This window comes from Zalophus californianus, chromosome 16 (assembly GCF_009762305.2).
Source record: "Zalophus californianus isolate mZalCal1 chromosome 16, mZalCal1.pri.v2, whole genome shotgun sequence".
NCBI lineage: Eukaryota > Metazoa > Chordata > Mammalia > Carnivora > Otariidae > Zalophus > Zalophus californianus.
Genome location: NC_045610.1, coordinates 255,750 through 271,181, shown reverse-complemented (window position 1 = coordinate 271,181; position 15,432 = coordinate 255,750). Strand labels below are relative to the sequence as shown.

At 43.6% G+C, this 15,432-nt stretch overlaps 1 protein-coding gene across 2 annotated transcripts in view; it reads left to right on the top strand.

Moving 5' to 3' along the window:
* The window catches only part of ANKFY1 (ankyrin repeat and FYVE domain containing 1), an 86,917-nt gene that overhangs the window by 260 nt on the left and 71,225 nt on the right, over nt 1–15,432 (top strand). The window contains exon 1 of one of the 2 annotated variants that reach the window (XM_027624836.2): nt 679–973. The exons of the other annotated variant lie outside the window; for it this stretch is intronic. The gene's annotated coding sequence lies outside the window, so the exon portion shown is untranslated. Of the gene's footprint in view, nt 1–678; nt 974–15,432 lie in introns of those variants that run through there. 2 annotated transcript variants of the gene reach the window in all.

Genomic DNA, 15,432 nt, shown 5'->3' with positions numbered 1-15,432 from the left:
GGCTCCTGAGGCGACGCCCCTCGGGCGCCCCTGACCCCGCGGGCCGCGGCGGCTGCGGAGCCGGGTCCGGCCGTGCGGCGGGGCGCGGCCGCGGGCGTGCGGGGGCCGCCCCTCGGGACGGGCCGCGCGGGCGGGGGCCGCCAGCTCCTCGGGAAACCGAAACTGCTGTCCTGGCACGTCCGGCGCCCGGCCGGGGTGCTGCCCCCCGGGTGGCGGAGGGGGCCGGCCAAGGTCGCCTCTCCGTCCGGTCCTTGCCCCCGCCTGGTGCGCTCTTCGGGACGCTGCCCGCGGAGGCGATGGGGCCCCTCCGGCCCTGCCGCCCTGCGCGCAGGGGTGCTGGAATCCGCCCCGGGAAGGAGTCGTGCGGGGGGAGGGCTGGAAGGCCCGCGGTGGGCAGTTCCCCGCGGGGACCGCCAGGGTGCTTCTCCCGGTCGCCCCCCTGTTGGAGGAAAATGCTCCGTGTCCGACTTGATGCTTGTCGAGGGACCGCAGTGTGCTGCTCACGACCTGCCCTGTCGGTCTTGAGCCAAGCTTTGTCCGAACCCCTCTTTACTTGCATCTTAAAATTGGGCGGCACATGACAGCTCGCGGGGTTTTCCCCTTTGGATTAGCCTCGGGGACAACCTTGTGGAGGAGGCCTGCATGTCTGTTGTTTCCACGTCAAAGATAAACGAGTTGACGCCAAAGTTACGGAGGTAGCTGGCGCTGGCACCCAGCGCTTGCCTTTGCTCTTCCCGTGTTAGACCGCCTGGAGGGCGAAACCTCGGGGGAGTCGTGCGTGGAAGCAGAGAGGAGGACTAGAAGGGACAGCAAGAAAGCTGAGGGACGCCATGGAGCTCGTTTTGGGATAAATCGCAGAGTGCTGCTTGACGCGGTTGAGCACAGAGCCAGCCCGTGAAGGGGAGCTTGTTGCTCGGAGCAGTGAGGAATGGCAGAAGGGAAGGAGGCAGGAGGGCCTTCCGTGAGGCAGGAGGTAGGCTAGCACTTAACGTGTTGCCAAGGTAGAAACTGTAGGGGTGGCTGGTTGATCGCTCCGCACTTCTGCGCCGCACCTGCTTTGCCTCGCAGTCAGCTTCCAGGCGTGAGGATCTCATGCGGGCTGCCTCCGGTGATCAGTGAGTTTCGCTGCCAGGCGCCCTGAGATGCGTCCGGGTAGCCCTGGGACACATCTGGCCAGGGGAGTATGCACCTGAAACCAAACATCCTCGAGGGTTAAATTGCTAAGGGATCGTGGGTAGGGAAGCACACCCATGAGGTTCTGGCTTGACAGTTTTCTTTTCCCTTTTTGGTGTTTGCGTTTCCTGGCCTGTGTTTTAAGATTTTGGGAAACAATGTTGCAAAACTTCGGGAAGCATTGAGTGGGGCATTGAAGGTGTTATGGGAAGGAAGGGAAGATGAGCTAGAAAGTGTTGGTGTTGTTTAATGCTGCTTGTACTTTAGTCAGAATTTGTGGGAGCTGGCTACATTTGTTCTGAAATACTCACTTAAATATAAAAAAATCGCAAAAATCTGTGTCATGGAACAATTGGATTATCTGTGAGCATGTCCTGTGGGAACTTGCTGATAACGGTTTTGTTTGGTGGTGCGAGTGTGTGAGCTTGTGGGAAGTAGTGCCTAGGCATAAATAGACTCTGAAGAGACTGAGTGGACAGTTCACTTTTAATGTGGCTCGTTTAGAAATCAACCTCTTTTTTTCCTTCCATCTATCCATGGGTATTGGTTTGACCTGTTGTATTTAGCTAAAATCTTTCTCAAAATTAGTTTCCATTTCTACTCTACATGTGCAGCTATCCTACGAATTTAAACTTGCTTCATCACGCAAAAAAGTCCTTCCTACTTGGACTTCCTGCTTTTACTTTTTCTCTTTGATTTTGCTTCCTCATAGCCTGTTTTTACAGTTCCAGTGTTTCCTTTATAATGTAAGTCAGATTATGTCTCTTTCACTCTTCTCAATACACTTACCCTCCTGCACATGCACTCTCCACTCCCGTGGCTCTCCGTGATCTTAAAAATACATTCCAGCCTTCCAGTTACTTGCAAGTCCCAACAGGGCTGGCCCCTGGTTAACAGTGCAATCGTATTTCTTACTTCTCTCTTCATTTGCCGTGCTCTTGCCACACTCACTTCCTTGCTGTTCCTTGTTACATTCCCAATGCTTCTGCCTCTCCGTCTTTGTCCTTGCAGCTGCCTTGGCCTTAAACAGCCTTTCTCATTTTCTCCATAGAGCTAACTGACTCATTTGGGTGTCTGTTCAGTTCTTACCACCTTTAGAGGTCTTCCTAATTACTTTCTTTAAATTCCTTTACTGGAATATAAACCTCACGAGGGTGGAGACTTCCATTTTGTTCACTGCTGTATATCCCAGCTTGGAGTCATACCTGTGGTTGAAGGAACGGTTGAGTTTATTGAGCATCATTTACCAGACATCAACCAAGTTGCCTGGATACATCCTTAGTCTCTTGTCAAGTAAGCTGGCGGGACCAGCTTTTAATGTGCTCTGAATAACATTAGTCTCCTGGGAGCTCCCTAACCTACTTTTCCTTCTGCCCGTTTTAGTATTAGCAATTCAAGTGTAATGCTTGGGAGCTGGGTCTGCATTCAGACGAGGATTTGAACCCTCGTCTCGGTAACCTGTTATCATCGGCAAGCCAGTTAATTGCTCTCCATCTCCGTTTCCTCAGTTTTAAAAGAGGGATCATCTCTATCTCAGGAGTAGCTGAGGGGGATCAGAAGAAGTAGTGCACAGAGAACACTTCTAGCACAGTGCCTGACATTTTGGCCCTCGCGTGTGCCCTTTTCTTAGTCTCCCCTTCGACCATGCTCTCCTTCCCTTCCTCAGTAAGATGAAGGTGAAAGTTGGAAAAAATGTAATGGTTTACTAAACAGAAAATTGATCGTGGACTTTTATTAGCTTACTGGAATTTGGTCGGGAAAATACTTCTGACAGTTCAGATACCAGGTGAGTACATTCCATATGCTGGACAATCACTGGCCAGTACAGTAGCCACTAGCCACATATGGCTACTTCACTCTGAATTGAATAAAATTAAAAATTCAGTTCCTTGGTCACACTAGCCCAGTTTCAGTTGCTTTGTAGCTGTGTGCTTAGCGGTCCCCATACTAGCAGACAGTACAGATCAACAGAACACTTGTATCATTCCAGAAAGTGCTGTTGGATAGCACTGTTCCAGAAAATGCTTCATCAATATAGGCTGGTAGAAAGAGGGAAAGAAGAAACTTTGCTCTCTTCAATTTGCTTATTCCTTTGCTTATTATTTCACTCATTCAACAAGTACCTGTCCCAGGCTTTTGACAATTATGTATTCTCTGGAGACCTCTTGACCACTACCCCTTTCTCTACCATTGCTTCCCTTTTTTCTGCCATTCCTTTTGTTCTCTTCTGTCACCAGTGGTACCTGTTCACTTTCTTCTTGAGGATTTTTTTTTTTCCCCCACAAAGAAAGTTTATCCATTAACTGCAGTGACTGTGGATGTGCAGGAAGAGAGATGCAGGGTTCTGTCACTGGCAAGGCAAGTGAGAAGTTCCTAAGTGTTAGTCTCTCTTCTTGAATTGGAGTAGGCCAAAGATCTGGGGTATTTACCGAACTCTACCTAGTAAGGCACTGTGGGGTAGAGGAAGGGAGGAGTACGGAGTGGGAGGAGGGAGAAGTCTTGGTGGTTAAAACAAAGTAGCCAGACCTAGAACTTCTTCACAGGGAACTCTGCAGTCTGAGGGGAGGTGAAAAGCATGTGTATCAGAAACTGTACTGTAAGAGAGAAGGAGAAAAATGCTAGGAGTTACTTTGAAAATTCAGATGGGAAGAGGTTTTTTAGGAAAGTGGTAGGGAGAATGTTTTGGGTGCCAGGGAAGGCCTTTGCTGCAGGAGATTGTGTTTGACCTGTGATTTGGAAAACAGACCTCTTTTGGACGTGGGGAGATGGGAGTGGAAAGAGATCACTCTTGGTGGTGGAAAGCGTAGGGGGATCTGAGGTTGGGGCAGATTGTGAGGGGATTGTTTAAGCATTTGGGCTTTACTCTGCGGGCTGCGGAGTGAGGCTGCTGCGTCGTATCAGCCAAGGTAGTGACATGGGTAGAGTCGTCGGAGGCTTGTGGGCATGTCCGCAGGGTAGAGGGTGGGTCTGGGAGGAGGAGCCTGTCACAGTTGTGACGAGTTCTTTGGTAAGGAATGTTGGGCTGGTGACTGATAGGAGCAAGACTTGCAGAAGGTGTACAAGACAGGGCTTTTGAAACCTGTTTACATGTTGACAAGAGAGATATCAAAGATGACTCAAGGGTTCTGGGTCTGGATGACTCAGATAATGGCCGGGAGGAGGAGAGACAGATTCGAGAACAAGTATCTGGACCTCCTTTTTGGATATGCTTTGCCATGACCAGTGGTTGTGTCTTAGCAGGGCAATTAGCATTTCCAGTCAGACTGGCATTTGGGTAAAAATTAGCTAGTTAACTGATATTTATTGAGTATCTCTTATGAAGCCAGCCCTGTGCTCAGGGCTATACAGAGTGAGGTTTTGAAGGATGTGTGTCATGCCACTGACTTATAGATAAGACTTCACAGCACTGGGTTACATTCAGGAAAGTGTATGTCATTTCTGTTGGGTGCAAGCTGCTGTGCCAGGGGTGACAGAGTGACCAAGACAGTCTCAGCCTTGATGGGACCTTGGAGCAGACAGGGGAGGCACAGTTTCTCAGAAAAGCATGTGTATTGTGCTTTATCGTCACAGATTTTGTCTTGCATTGGTGATCGATGGCACCACTGTCCAGCCACACTCTCAAGTCAGTGACCTGCATTCAGTCGCCAAACCTGTGGGGCCTGTGAAGCTAGCTCTCACGTGTGTTCTTTTCTGTCCACTGCCTTTCCAGATTCGGACTGGTGGCTGTCAACACGGAGAGCCCTGCACATTAGAGTCACCTGGGGAGCTTTTAAAAACCCAGATTTATGCATCACTCAGCTTCAGTGAAGAGCAACATATCCCACAAAACATTTTTTTTTCAAACTGAGCCATTATTGAATAAAACGTGGTTTTACTGAATCAGTTTTTTAAACAAATATGTTTGGTTTATTTATATATATGTATACGTAAATATATATCTGTCTGTGTGTATGTAGATACAGAGATGCATAAAATAAGGTAATGTTTCCTACCTAAGGAAGGAGTCCTGGGTAGTAAATTTTATCTGTAACTGGAGTAAAAGGATTTTTTAAAGCAAACTTTGGTTAAACAATGGCTTTTGTACTTTGTCAAAGCACTCAAGTTATAACAATTACAATGGCTAGGTTTTTAAAAGGGCAAGAAGTCAAAATATGAAATATCTCTTGGCACCATCATATTTTTAATAATATCCAAATGGTGAGAGAGAGAAGCAGGAGGGTGCAGACGGGCAGGGGTCCTGTGGCCCTCACTGATCCTTTGCATGTTCCAGATGGTATCGACCTTCTCTTTCCCTTTTGCTTTCCAGTAGGGCATGTTGTGAACCAGAGTTCTCAATAGTAAATACACCCACTTATTTCATATTCTCCATTAAACGGTCATCCTAGGGGCGCCTGGGTGGCTCAGTCGGTTGAGTGTCTGCCTTCGGCTCAGGTCCTGGTCTCAGGGTCCTGGGATCAAGCCCCTCATTGGGCTCTCTGCTTGGCAGGGAGTTGGCTTTCCCCTCTCCCTCTGCCCCTCTCCCCTGCTCCTACATGCATGTGCTCTCTCTCTGTCTCAGATGGATAAATAAAATCTTTAAAAAATAAAAAAAAATAAATAAACGGTCGTCCTACATTTAGCACTCTTGATTGATGAATGGATATGAACTACTGTGAAAGAAAAATTTTATTTTATTTTATTATGTTAATCACCATACATTACATCATTAGTGTTTGATGTAGTGTTCCATGATTCATTGCTTGCGTATGACACCCAGTGCTCCATTCAATACGTGCCCTCTTTAATACCCATCACCAGGCTAACCCGTCCCCCCACCCCCCTCCCCTCTAGAACCCTCAGTTTGTTTCTCAGAGTCCGTAGTCTCTCATGGTTCGTCTCTCCCTCCGATTCCCCCCCTTCATTTTTCCCTTCCTACTATCTTCTTTTTTTTTTTTTCTAACATATAATGTATTATTTGTTTCAGAGGTACAGATCTGTGATTCAACAGTCTTGCACAATTCACAGCACTCACCGTAGCACATACCCTCCCCAGTGTCTATCGCCCAGCAACCCCATCCCTCCCACCCCGCACCACTCCAGCAACCCTCAGTTTGTTTCCTGAGATTAAGAATTCCTCATATTATGGGGCGCCTGGGTGGCTCAGATGGTTAAGCGTCTGCCTTCGGCTCAGGGCATGATCCCAGGGTCCTGGGATCGAGCCCCACATCGGGCTCCTGGCTCAGCAGGGAGCCTGCTTCTCCCTCCTCTGCCTCTCTCCCTGCTCATGCTTTCTCTCTCCTTCTTTGTATCTCTGTGTCTCAAATGAATAAATAAAATCTTAAAAAAAAAAAAGAATTCCTCATATTAGTGAGATCATATGATACATGTCTTTGTCAAATTGACTTATTTCGCTTGGCATAATACCCTCTAGTTCCATCCACGTCGTCGCAAATGGCAAGATCTCATTCCTTTTGATGGCTGCATAATATTTCATTGTAAATATATGCCACATCTTCTTTATCCATTCATCTGTTGTTGGACATCTTGGCTCTTTCCATAGTTTGGCTATTGTGGACATTGCTGCTATAAACATTGGGGTGCACGTACCCCTTCGTATCACTACATTTGTATCTTTGGGGTAAATACCCAGTAGTGCAGTTGCTGGGTCCTACGGTACCTCTATTTTCAACTTTTTGAGGAACCTCCATACTGTTTTCCAGAGTGGCTGCAGCGGTTTGCATTCCCACCAGCAGTGTAGGAGGGTTCCCCTTTCTCTGTATCCTTGCCAACATCTGTCATTTCCTGACTTGTTAATTTTAACCATTCTGACTGGTGTGAGGTGGTATCTCATTGAGGTTTTGATTTGGGTTTCCCTGATGCCGGGCGATGTTGAGCACTTTTTCATGTGTCTATCGGCCATTTGGATGTCTTCTTTGCAGAAATGTCTGTTCATGTCTTCTGCCCGTTTCTTGACTAGATCATTTGGTCTTTGGGTGTTGAGTTTGAGAATTTCTTTATAATAGATTTTGGATACTAGCCCTTTATCTGATATGTCATTTGCAAATATCTTTTCCCATTCTGTCAGTTGTCTTTTGGTTTTGTTGACTGTTTCCTTTGCTGTGCAAAAGCTTTTTATCTTGATGAAGTCCCAATAGTTTATTTTTGCCCTTGCTTCCCTTGCCTTTGGCGATGTTTCTAGGAAAAGTTGCTTCGGCTGAGGTCGAAGAGGTTGCTGCCTGTGTTCTCCTCTAGGATTTTGATGGACTCCTGTCCACATTTAGGTCTTTCATCCATTTTGAGTCTATTTTTGTGTGTGGTGTAAGGAATTGGTCCAGTTTCATTCTTCTGCATGTTGCTGTCCAATTTTCCCAACACCATTTGTGGAAGAGACTGTCCTTTTTCCATTGGACATTCTTTCCTGCTTTGTCGAAGATTAGTTGACCATAGGGTTGAGGGTCCAGTTCTGGGCTCTCTGTTCTGTTTCATTGATCTGTGTGTCCGTTTTTGTGCCAGTACCATACTGTCTTGATGATGACAGCTTTGTAATAGAGCTTGAATTCCGGCATTGTGATGCCACCAGCTTTGCTTTTCTTTTTCAGCATTCCTCCAGCTATTCGGGGTCTTTTCTGGTTCCATACAAATTTTAGGATTATTTGTTCCATTTCTTTGAAAAAAGTTGATGGTATTTTGATAGGGGATTGCATTAAATGTGTAGATTGCTCTAGGTAGCATTGACATCTTAACAATATTTATTCTTCCAGTCTGTGAGCGTGGAACATTTTTCCATTTCTTTGTGTCTTCCTCAGTTTCTTTCATGAGTATTTTATAGTTTTCTGAGTACAGGTTCTTTGCCTCTTTGGTTAGATATATTCCTAGGTATCCTATGGTTTTGGGTGCAATTGTAAATGGGATCGACTCCTTAATTTCTCTTTCTTCTGTCTTGTTGTTGGTGTATAGAAATGCAACTGATTTCTGTGCATTGATTTTATATCCTGCCACTCTACTGAATTCCTGTATGAGTTCTAGCAGTTTTGGGGTGGAGTCTTTTGGGTTTTCCACAAAGAGTATCATATCATCTGCAGGCAGTGAGAGTTTGACTTCTTTGCCGATTTGGATGCCTTTATTTCTTTTTGTTGGCTGATTGCTGTGGCTAGGACTTCTAGTACTATGTTGAACAGCAGTGGTGATAGTGGACATCCCTGCTGTGTTCCTGGCCTTAGGGGGAAAGCTCTCAGTTTTATCCCATTGAGAATAATATTCGCTGTGGGTTTTTCATAGATGGCTTTTATGATATTGAGGTATGTACCCTCTATCCCTACACTCTGAAGAGTTTTAATCAAGAAAGGATGCTGTATGGGCACCTGGGTGGCTCAGATGGTTAAGCATCTGCCTTTGGCTCGGGTCATGATCCCAGGGTGCTGGGATCGAGCCCCACGTCTGGCTCTTGGCTCAGCGGGGAGCCTGCTTTTCCCTCTGCCTCTCCCCCTGCTCGTGCTCTCTGTCTCTCTCTATCTCTGTGTCTCGAATGAATAAATAAAATCTTTAAAAAAAAAAAAGAATCTTTAAAAAAAAAGAATGCTGTACTTTGTCAAATGCTTTTTCTGTATCTATTGAGAGGATCATATGGTTCTTGTTCTTTCTTTGGTTAATGTATTGTATCACATTGATTGATTTGTGGTTGTTGAACCAACCTTGCAGCCCAGGAATAAATCCCACTTGGTTATGGTGAATAATCTTTTTAACACACTGTTGGATCCTATTGGCTAGCATTTCAGTGAGAATTTTTGCATCCATGTTCATCAGGGATATTGGTGTGTAATTCTTTTTGGTGGAATCTTTGTCTGAATTTGGAATCAAGGTAATGCTGGCCTCATCAAATGAGTTTGGAAGTTTTCCTTCCATTTCTATTTTTTGGAACAGTTTCAGAAGAATAGGTATTAATTCTTCTTTAAATGTTAGGTAGAATTCCCCTGGGAAGCCATCTGGCCCTGGGCTCTTGTTTGTTGGGAGATTTTTGATGACTGCTTCAGTCTCCTTAGTGGTTATAGGTCTGTTCAGGTTTTCTATTTCTTCTGGTTCAGTTTTGGTAGTTGATACATCTCTAGGAATGCATCCATTTCTTCCAGATTATCTAATTTGCTGGCATAGAGTTGCTCATAATATGTTTTTATAATTGTTTGTATTTCTTTTTTTTTATAGTGAAAGATGGTAATTTTATTTTATTTTTTAATAATTTTTTAGTTATGTTAATCACCATACATTACATCATTAGTTTTTGATGTAGTGTTCTATGATTCATTGTTTGTGCATAACACCCAGTGCTCCACGCAGAATGTGCCGTCTTTAATACCCATCACCAGGCTAACCCATCCCCCCACCCCCCCTCCCCTCTAGAACCCTCAGTTTGTTTTTCAGAATCCATCGTCTCGCATGGTTTGTCTTGTATTTCTTTGGTGTTGGTTGTGATCTCTCCTCTTTCATTTGTGATTTTATTTATTTGGGTCATTTCTCTTTTCGTTTTGATAAGTCTGGCCAGGGCTTTATCAATCTTACTAATTCTTTCAAAGAACCAGCTCCTAGTTTCGTTGATCTGTTCTACTGTTCTTTTGGTTTCTGTTCCATTGATTTCTGCTCTGATCTTTATTATTTCTTTTCTTCTGCTGGGTTTAGGCTTTATTTGCTGTTCTTTCTCCGTCTCCTTTAGGTGTAGGGTTAGGTTGTGTATTTGAGACCTTTCTTGTTTTTTGAGAAAGGCTTGTATTGCTATATACTTTCCTCTTAGGACTGCCTTTGCTGCATCCCAAAGATTTTGAACAGTTGTGTTTTCATTTTCATTGGTTTCCATGAATTTTTTAAATTCTTCTTTAATTTCCTGGTTGACCCATTCATTCTTTAGTAGGATGCTCTTTAGCCTCCATGTATTTGAGTTCTTTCCGACTTTCCTCTTGTGATTGAGTTCTAGTTTCAAAGCATTGTGGTCTGAAAATATGCAGGGAATGATCCCAATCTTTTGGTACCGGTTGAGACCTGATTTGTGACCTAGGATGTGATCAATTCTGGAGAATGCTCCATGGGCACTAGAGAAGAATGTGTATTCCGTTGCTTTGGGATGGAATGTTCTGAATATATCTATGAAGTCCATTTGGGCCAGTGTGTCATTTAAAGTGTTTATTTACTTGATCTTTTGTCTAGATGATCTGTCCATTTCAGTGAGGGGAGTGTTAAAGTCCCCTACTATTATTGTATTGTTGTTGATGTGTTTCTTTGATTTTGTTATTAATTGGTTTATATAAGTGGCTGCTCCCATGTTAGGGGCATAGATATTTACAATTGTTAGATCTTCTCAACATACAGTTGAGAAGATTGTTAGATCTTCTTGTTGGATAGACCCTTTAAGTAGGATATAGTGTCTTTCTTCATCTCTTATTACAGTCTTTGGTTTAAAATCTAATTTGTCTGATATAAGGATTGCCACCCCAGCTTTCTTTTGATGTCCATTTTCATTAGCATGGTAAATGGTTTTCTACCCCCTAACTTTCAATCTGGAGGTGGCTTTGGGTCTAAAAGGAGTCTCTTGCAGACAGCATATTGATGGGTCTTGTTTTTTTATCCAATCTGATACCCTATGTCTTTTGATTGGGGCATTTAGCTCATTTACATTCAAGGTAACTATTGAAAGATATGAATTTAGTGCCCTTGTATTGCACTGTTACTGTGTATTGTCTCTGTTCCTTTCTGGTCTATGTTACTTTTAGGCTTTCTCTTTGCTTAGAGGACCCCTTTCAATATTTCTTGTAGGGCTGGTTTTGTGTTTGCAGATTCTTTTAGTTTTTGTTTGTCCTGGAAACTTTTTATCTCTCCTTCTATTTTCAGTGACAGCCTAGCTGGATATAGTATTCTTGACTGCATCTTTTTCTCGTTTAGTGCTCTGAATATATCATGCCGGTCCTTTCTGGCCTGCCAGGTCTGTGTGGATAGGGCTGTTGCCAATCTAATGTTTCTTCCATTGTAGGTTACAGACTTCTTATCCCGCGCTGCTTTCAGGATTTTCTCTTTGTCTCTGAGACTTGTAAGTTTTACTATTAGATGTCGGGGTGTTGACCTATTTTTACTGATTTTGAGGGGGGTTCTCCGTGCCTCCTGGATTTTGATGCCTGTTTCCTTCCCCAAATTAGGGAAGTTCTCTGCTATAATTTGCTCCAATATACCTTCTTCCCCTCTCTCTTTCTTCTTCTTCTGGGATCTCAATTATTCTAATGTTTCGTCTTATGGTATATCACTTATCTCTTGAATTCTCCGTACATGATCCAGTGGTTGTTTATCTCTTTTTCTCAGCTTCTTTATTCTCCATCATTTGGTCTTCTATATCACTAATTCTCTCTTCTGCCTCATTTATCCTAGCAGTTAGAGCCTCCATTTTTGATTGCACCTCATTAATAGCCTTCTTGATTTCGGCTTGGTTAGATTTTAGTTGTTTTATTTCTCCAGAAAGGGTTTCTCTAGTATCTTCCATGCTTTTTTCAAGCGCAGCTAGTATCTTTATAATCGTCATCCAGAACTCTAGGTCTGACATCCTACTAATGTCCGTATTGATTAGGTCCCTGGCAGTCGGTACTGCCTCTTGTTCTTTTTTTTTGAGGTGAGTTTTTCTGTCTTGTCATTTTGTCCAGAGGAGAATAGATGAATGAGAGAACAAAATGCTAACAGGGTTATAACGTCCCCAGAAAATATACATTAAACAAATCAGAAGAGACCTGAAACCAGGGCAAAAGAAAGGGAAAGAAAGAAAGAAAAGAAAAAGTTGTAGTGGTGGTAATTCATCACCAGGAAGGAGCTTTTTATCTGTTCCGACACCAACAAGGAGGATAGTATTTTCTGAGAAGTTGATATTTTAATGAAATATTGTTATGTGGGAGACCCTAATACATTCCTGAAACAACAGTTATTTTTGTAGTTCTCAAAATAGAATGTTGTCACAGCTTTTACAATTATTTTTTTCTTTTATCTCATGGACATAGTTAAAACAGAGTGAGAATAAAGTCGTTTAGTCAGTAAAGAATTCTATGAAGAACACTAATTCACTGGTAAAATTGGGGCTGGAATGCAAGAACTAGAGAAGTGGGAAGAAAGGAAACATCAAGATTTTGTTAATCTAAAAAGACTTGATGAGTCAAGTTTGGGTTAGAATTGGAGTAAGCAGACGGGCGTAGAAATCACATTTAGGACGGGGAATTGGTAGAACACATTTAATTCCTGGTTAATGAATTAACAATAAATGTTTGTTTGCTGTCCTGATATTGGAGCTGAAATTTGGCAGCATGGTACAGTGGGATGAGCATGGGCTTTGGCTTGATATCTTAAATCTTGGATTGGTCCTGCTAATTGTATAATTTTAGACCATCTGTTGAACCTAAGTGAATTCTGTTTTGTTAAGTGCTGTACTGTTTGGAATATGTTGGTTAGGATATGAGATAATAAGTTAACTGCTATACGAGACATCAAAAAATACTAATTCCTCTTTTTTATTGCAAAATGTTGCAAGAAAGTGTACATTTTATTTACTGTGTAAAACTTGTGTGTAAAGCTGTTGACATTAATCCAGCAAGAAGCTGCTAGGACTTTAAAATCTTTTACTGTGCATAATCTTTTGTTTGTAAAGATAAGTGTATTAGTTTTCTAGGGCAGCTGTAACACCTAAGCACCCAGACTGGGGTGCTTAAAACAGCAGAAATGTATTCCTCATGGCTCTGGAAGCCAGAAGTCTAAAACCAGTGTCACTGGGCTGAAAGGAGAGTGTCACTCCCCCTGGGAGAGAATCTGTTCCTTTCTTCCAGCTTCTGGGGCTGCTGGCATTCCTTAGCTTGTCAGTCTTCAAGGCTAGCATCTTCAAGTCTCTGTCTTCATACGGCCTTTCCTCTGTGTCAAAGCTACCTTTGCCCCTCCTTGTGAGGACACATGTAATTGCACGGGGGTCCTGCCCACCTCAGCTCTTCAGTGTAATCACATCTGCAGAGCACCCCCCCCCCCACACACACACTTTTCTTGCCATATAAACATTCACAGGTTCCAGGTATTAGGACATGGATATTGATGGGGGTATTTTTCAGCCTACCATAGTAGGCAGTGTCATGTAACTTGATCTGTTAAGTCAGAAGATTTCTGAAATTCTCCTGTTTGTGTGCAGTTTCTCAATGCTCAGAGACCATGCCATGCAGTTCAAAGTCCGGCCAGTGGAGTACCAAGATAAAGAAGACATTTCCTGCCTTCAAGAAACTTCTTGGAGGAGCCAGAACAGCTCCGTAGGAAGCTTGTACTTTTCTAGGCAGTGGAGAACTGGCTGAAAGTGTTTGGCTTGGTTAAGCCATGTTTTAGGAAGGTCATTGATGATGTGTGTGGAGTAGTGACGAGGGGAGTATGAGAAGGATGATGGCTGCATGTGAGTGAATGATTCAAGGCCTCAAGAAAACGTTGGTGTGATGGTGTTCAGAAAGAAAGAAAGATGTCAGGGTGCATCCCAGAGGGAGTGTGCTGTTAGTTTTATTGAGCCGTAACTGACAGTAAGATTTCACTGTTTCCAACTTGTCAGTTGACATATTTACAGTCGTGTAGGCACCACTGCAGTCATGATTTAGAACATTTCTTAAGAAGTTCCCTTGCCCTCCTTTGCAGTCAGTTCCATTCCCGGACCTCTGGCAACCACTGATCTGCTTTCTGTCCCTCTGGTTTGCCTTTTCTACAGTTTCATGTGGAATTATATGGTATGCAGACTTTTGTGTCTGGCTTCCTGAACTCAGCGTGTTGCTTTTCAGACAGTACGTTGCATGTGTCAGTAGTCTGTTCCTTTTTACAGAGGAGTAGTATTCCATTATATTTCTGTACTACCATTTGTGTCCATTCACCAGCCAGAAGTTTGAGTTGTTTCCTGTTTGTGTGGACATGTTTTCATTTCTCTTGGGTAAATACCTGGGAGTGGAACTGCGGGGTCACGAAGCAGGTGTACGATTAACTTGGAGAAACTGTCGGACTGTTTCCAAAGTGGCTGTGCTGCTGAGTGTTCTCACTTCTGCATCTGTGCCAGCGCCTCCATTTTAGCCGTCTAGCAGGTACGCAGTGCCAGCTCAGTGTGGTGTTAGTCTGCATTTCCTTAATAACTAATGATGTGCATCTTTTTATCTGTGTACTTTATTTGCTATGCATTTATCTTCTTTGGTGAAGTGTTTAAATTTGTGGCCATTTTTTATTGAGTTGTCTTTTTTTTTTTAAGATTTTATTTATTTATTCATGAGAGAGAGAGAGGCAGAGGGAGAAGCAGGCTCCCTGCTGAGCAGGGAGCCCGATGTGGGACCAGATCCCAGGACCCTGGGATCATGACCTGAGCCGAAGGCAGACGCTTAACCTAAATCTGAGCCACCCAGGCGCCCTTGAGTTGTCTTATTATAGTGAGTTGTAAGAGTTTTTAATATAGTCTGAGTAGAAGTCCTTTGTTGGAAATACACTTTCCACATATTTTCTCCTTGTCTGTTGCTTGCCTGTTCATTTTCTTCTGTGTTTAAAGAACAAGTTTTGAAATTTATAATGTCCAGTTTATCCATTTTTTTTCTCCTATTGATTCTTTTTATCCAGTTTAAGAAATCTGTGCCTCATCTGAGGCCACTAATATGTTTTTGTATTTCTCAGTCTAGAAGTCCTATAGTTTTAACCCTTACATTTAGATGCATGAACTTTGGCATAGAGTGGTGCATAAGGGTTGGGGCTCACTTGCTCTGTATGGATACTCAGTTGTCCCCACTGTCCTCTCCTCATTGACGTACCTTGGCATGGTTGTCACCCCAGCCGGCTGTGTATGTGTAGGTCCATGTCTGGGTTCCAGGCCACCCACAGCTCTGGATGTCTATCCTCATGCCGATAGGATATTGTCCCGGTTACTGCAGGCTTGTAACAGGTTTTCATATTGAGTCACAGAAGTGCGCACCTTTCTTACCTGCCCCCCCTCAATTGTTTTGACTGTTCTTTGTGTTACCATATAAGTTGTGGAATCATCTTAAGTTCTCCCAACAAAAACCTGCTGAAATTTTTATTAGAATGATGTTGAATCGTAGATCAATTTGGGGAGAATTTATGTCTTTTTTTTGGTAAGATTTATTCATCTGAGAGAGAGCATGAGTGAGCATGGATGGAGGGAGGGGCAGAGGGAGAGGGAGAATCTCAAGCAGACTCTCCGCTGAATGCAGAGTCCAACGCAGCCTTGATTCCAGGACCCTGAGATCATGACCTGAGCCG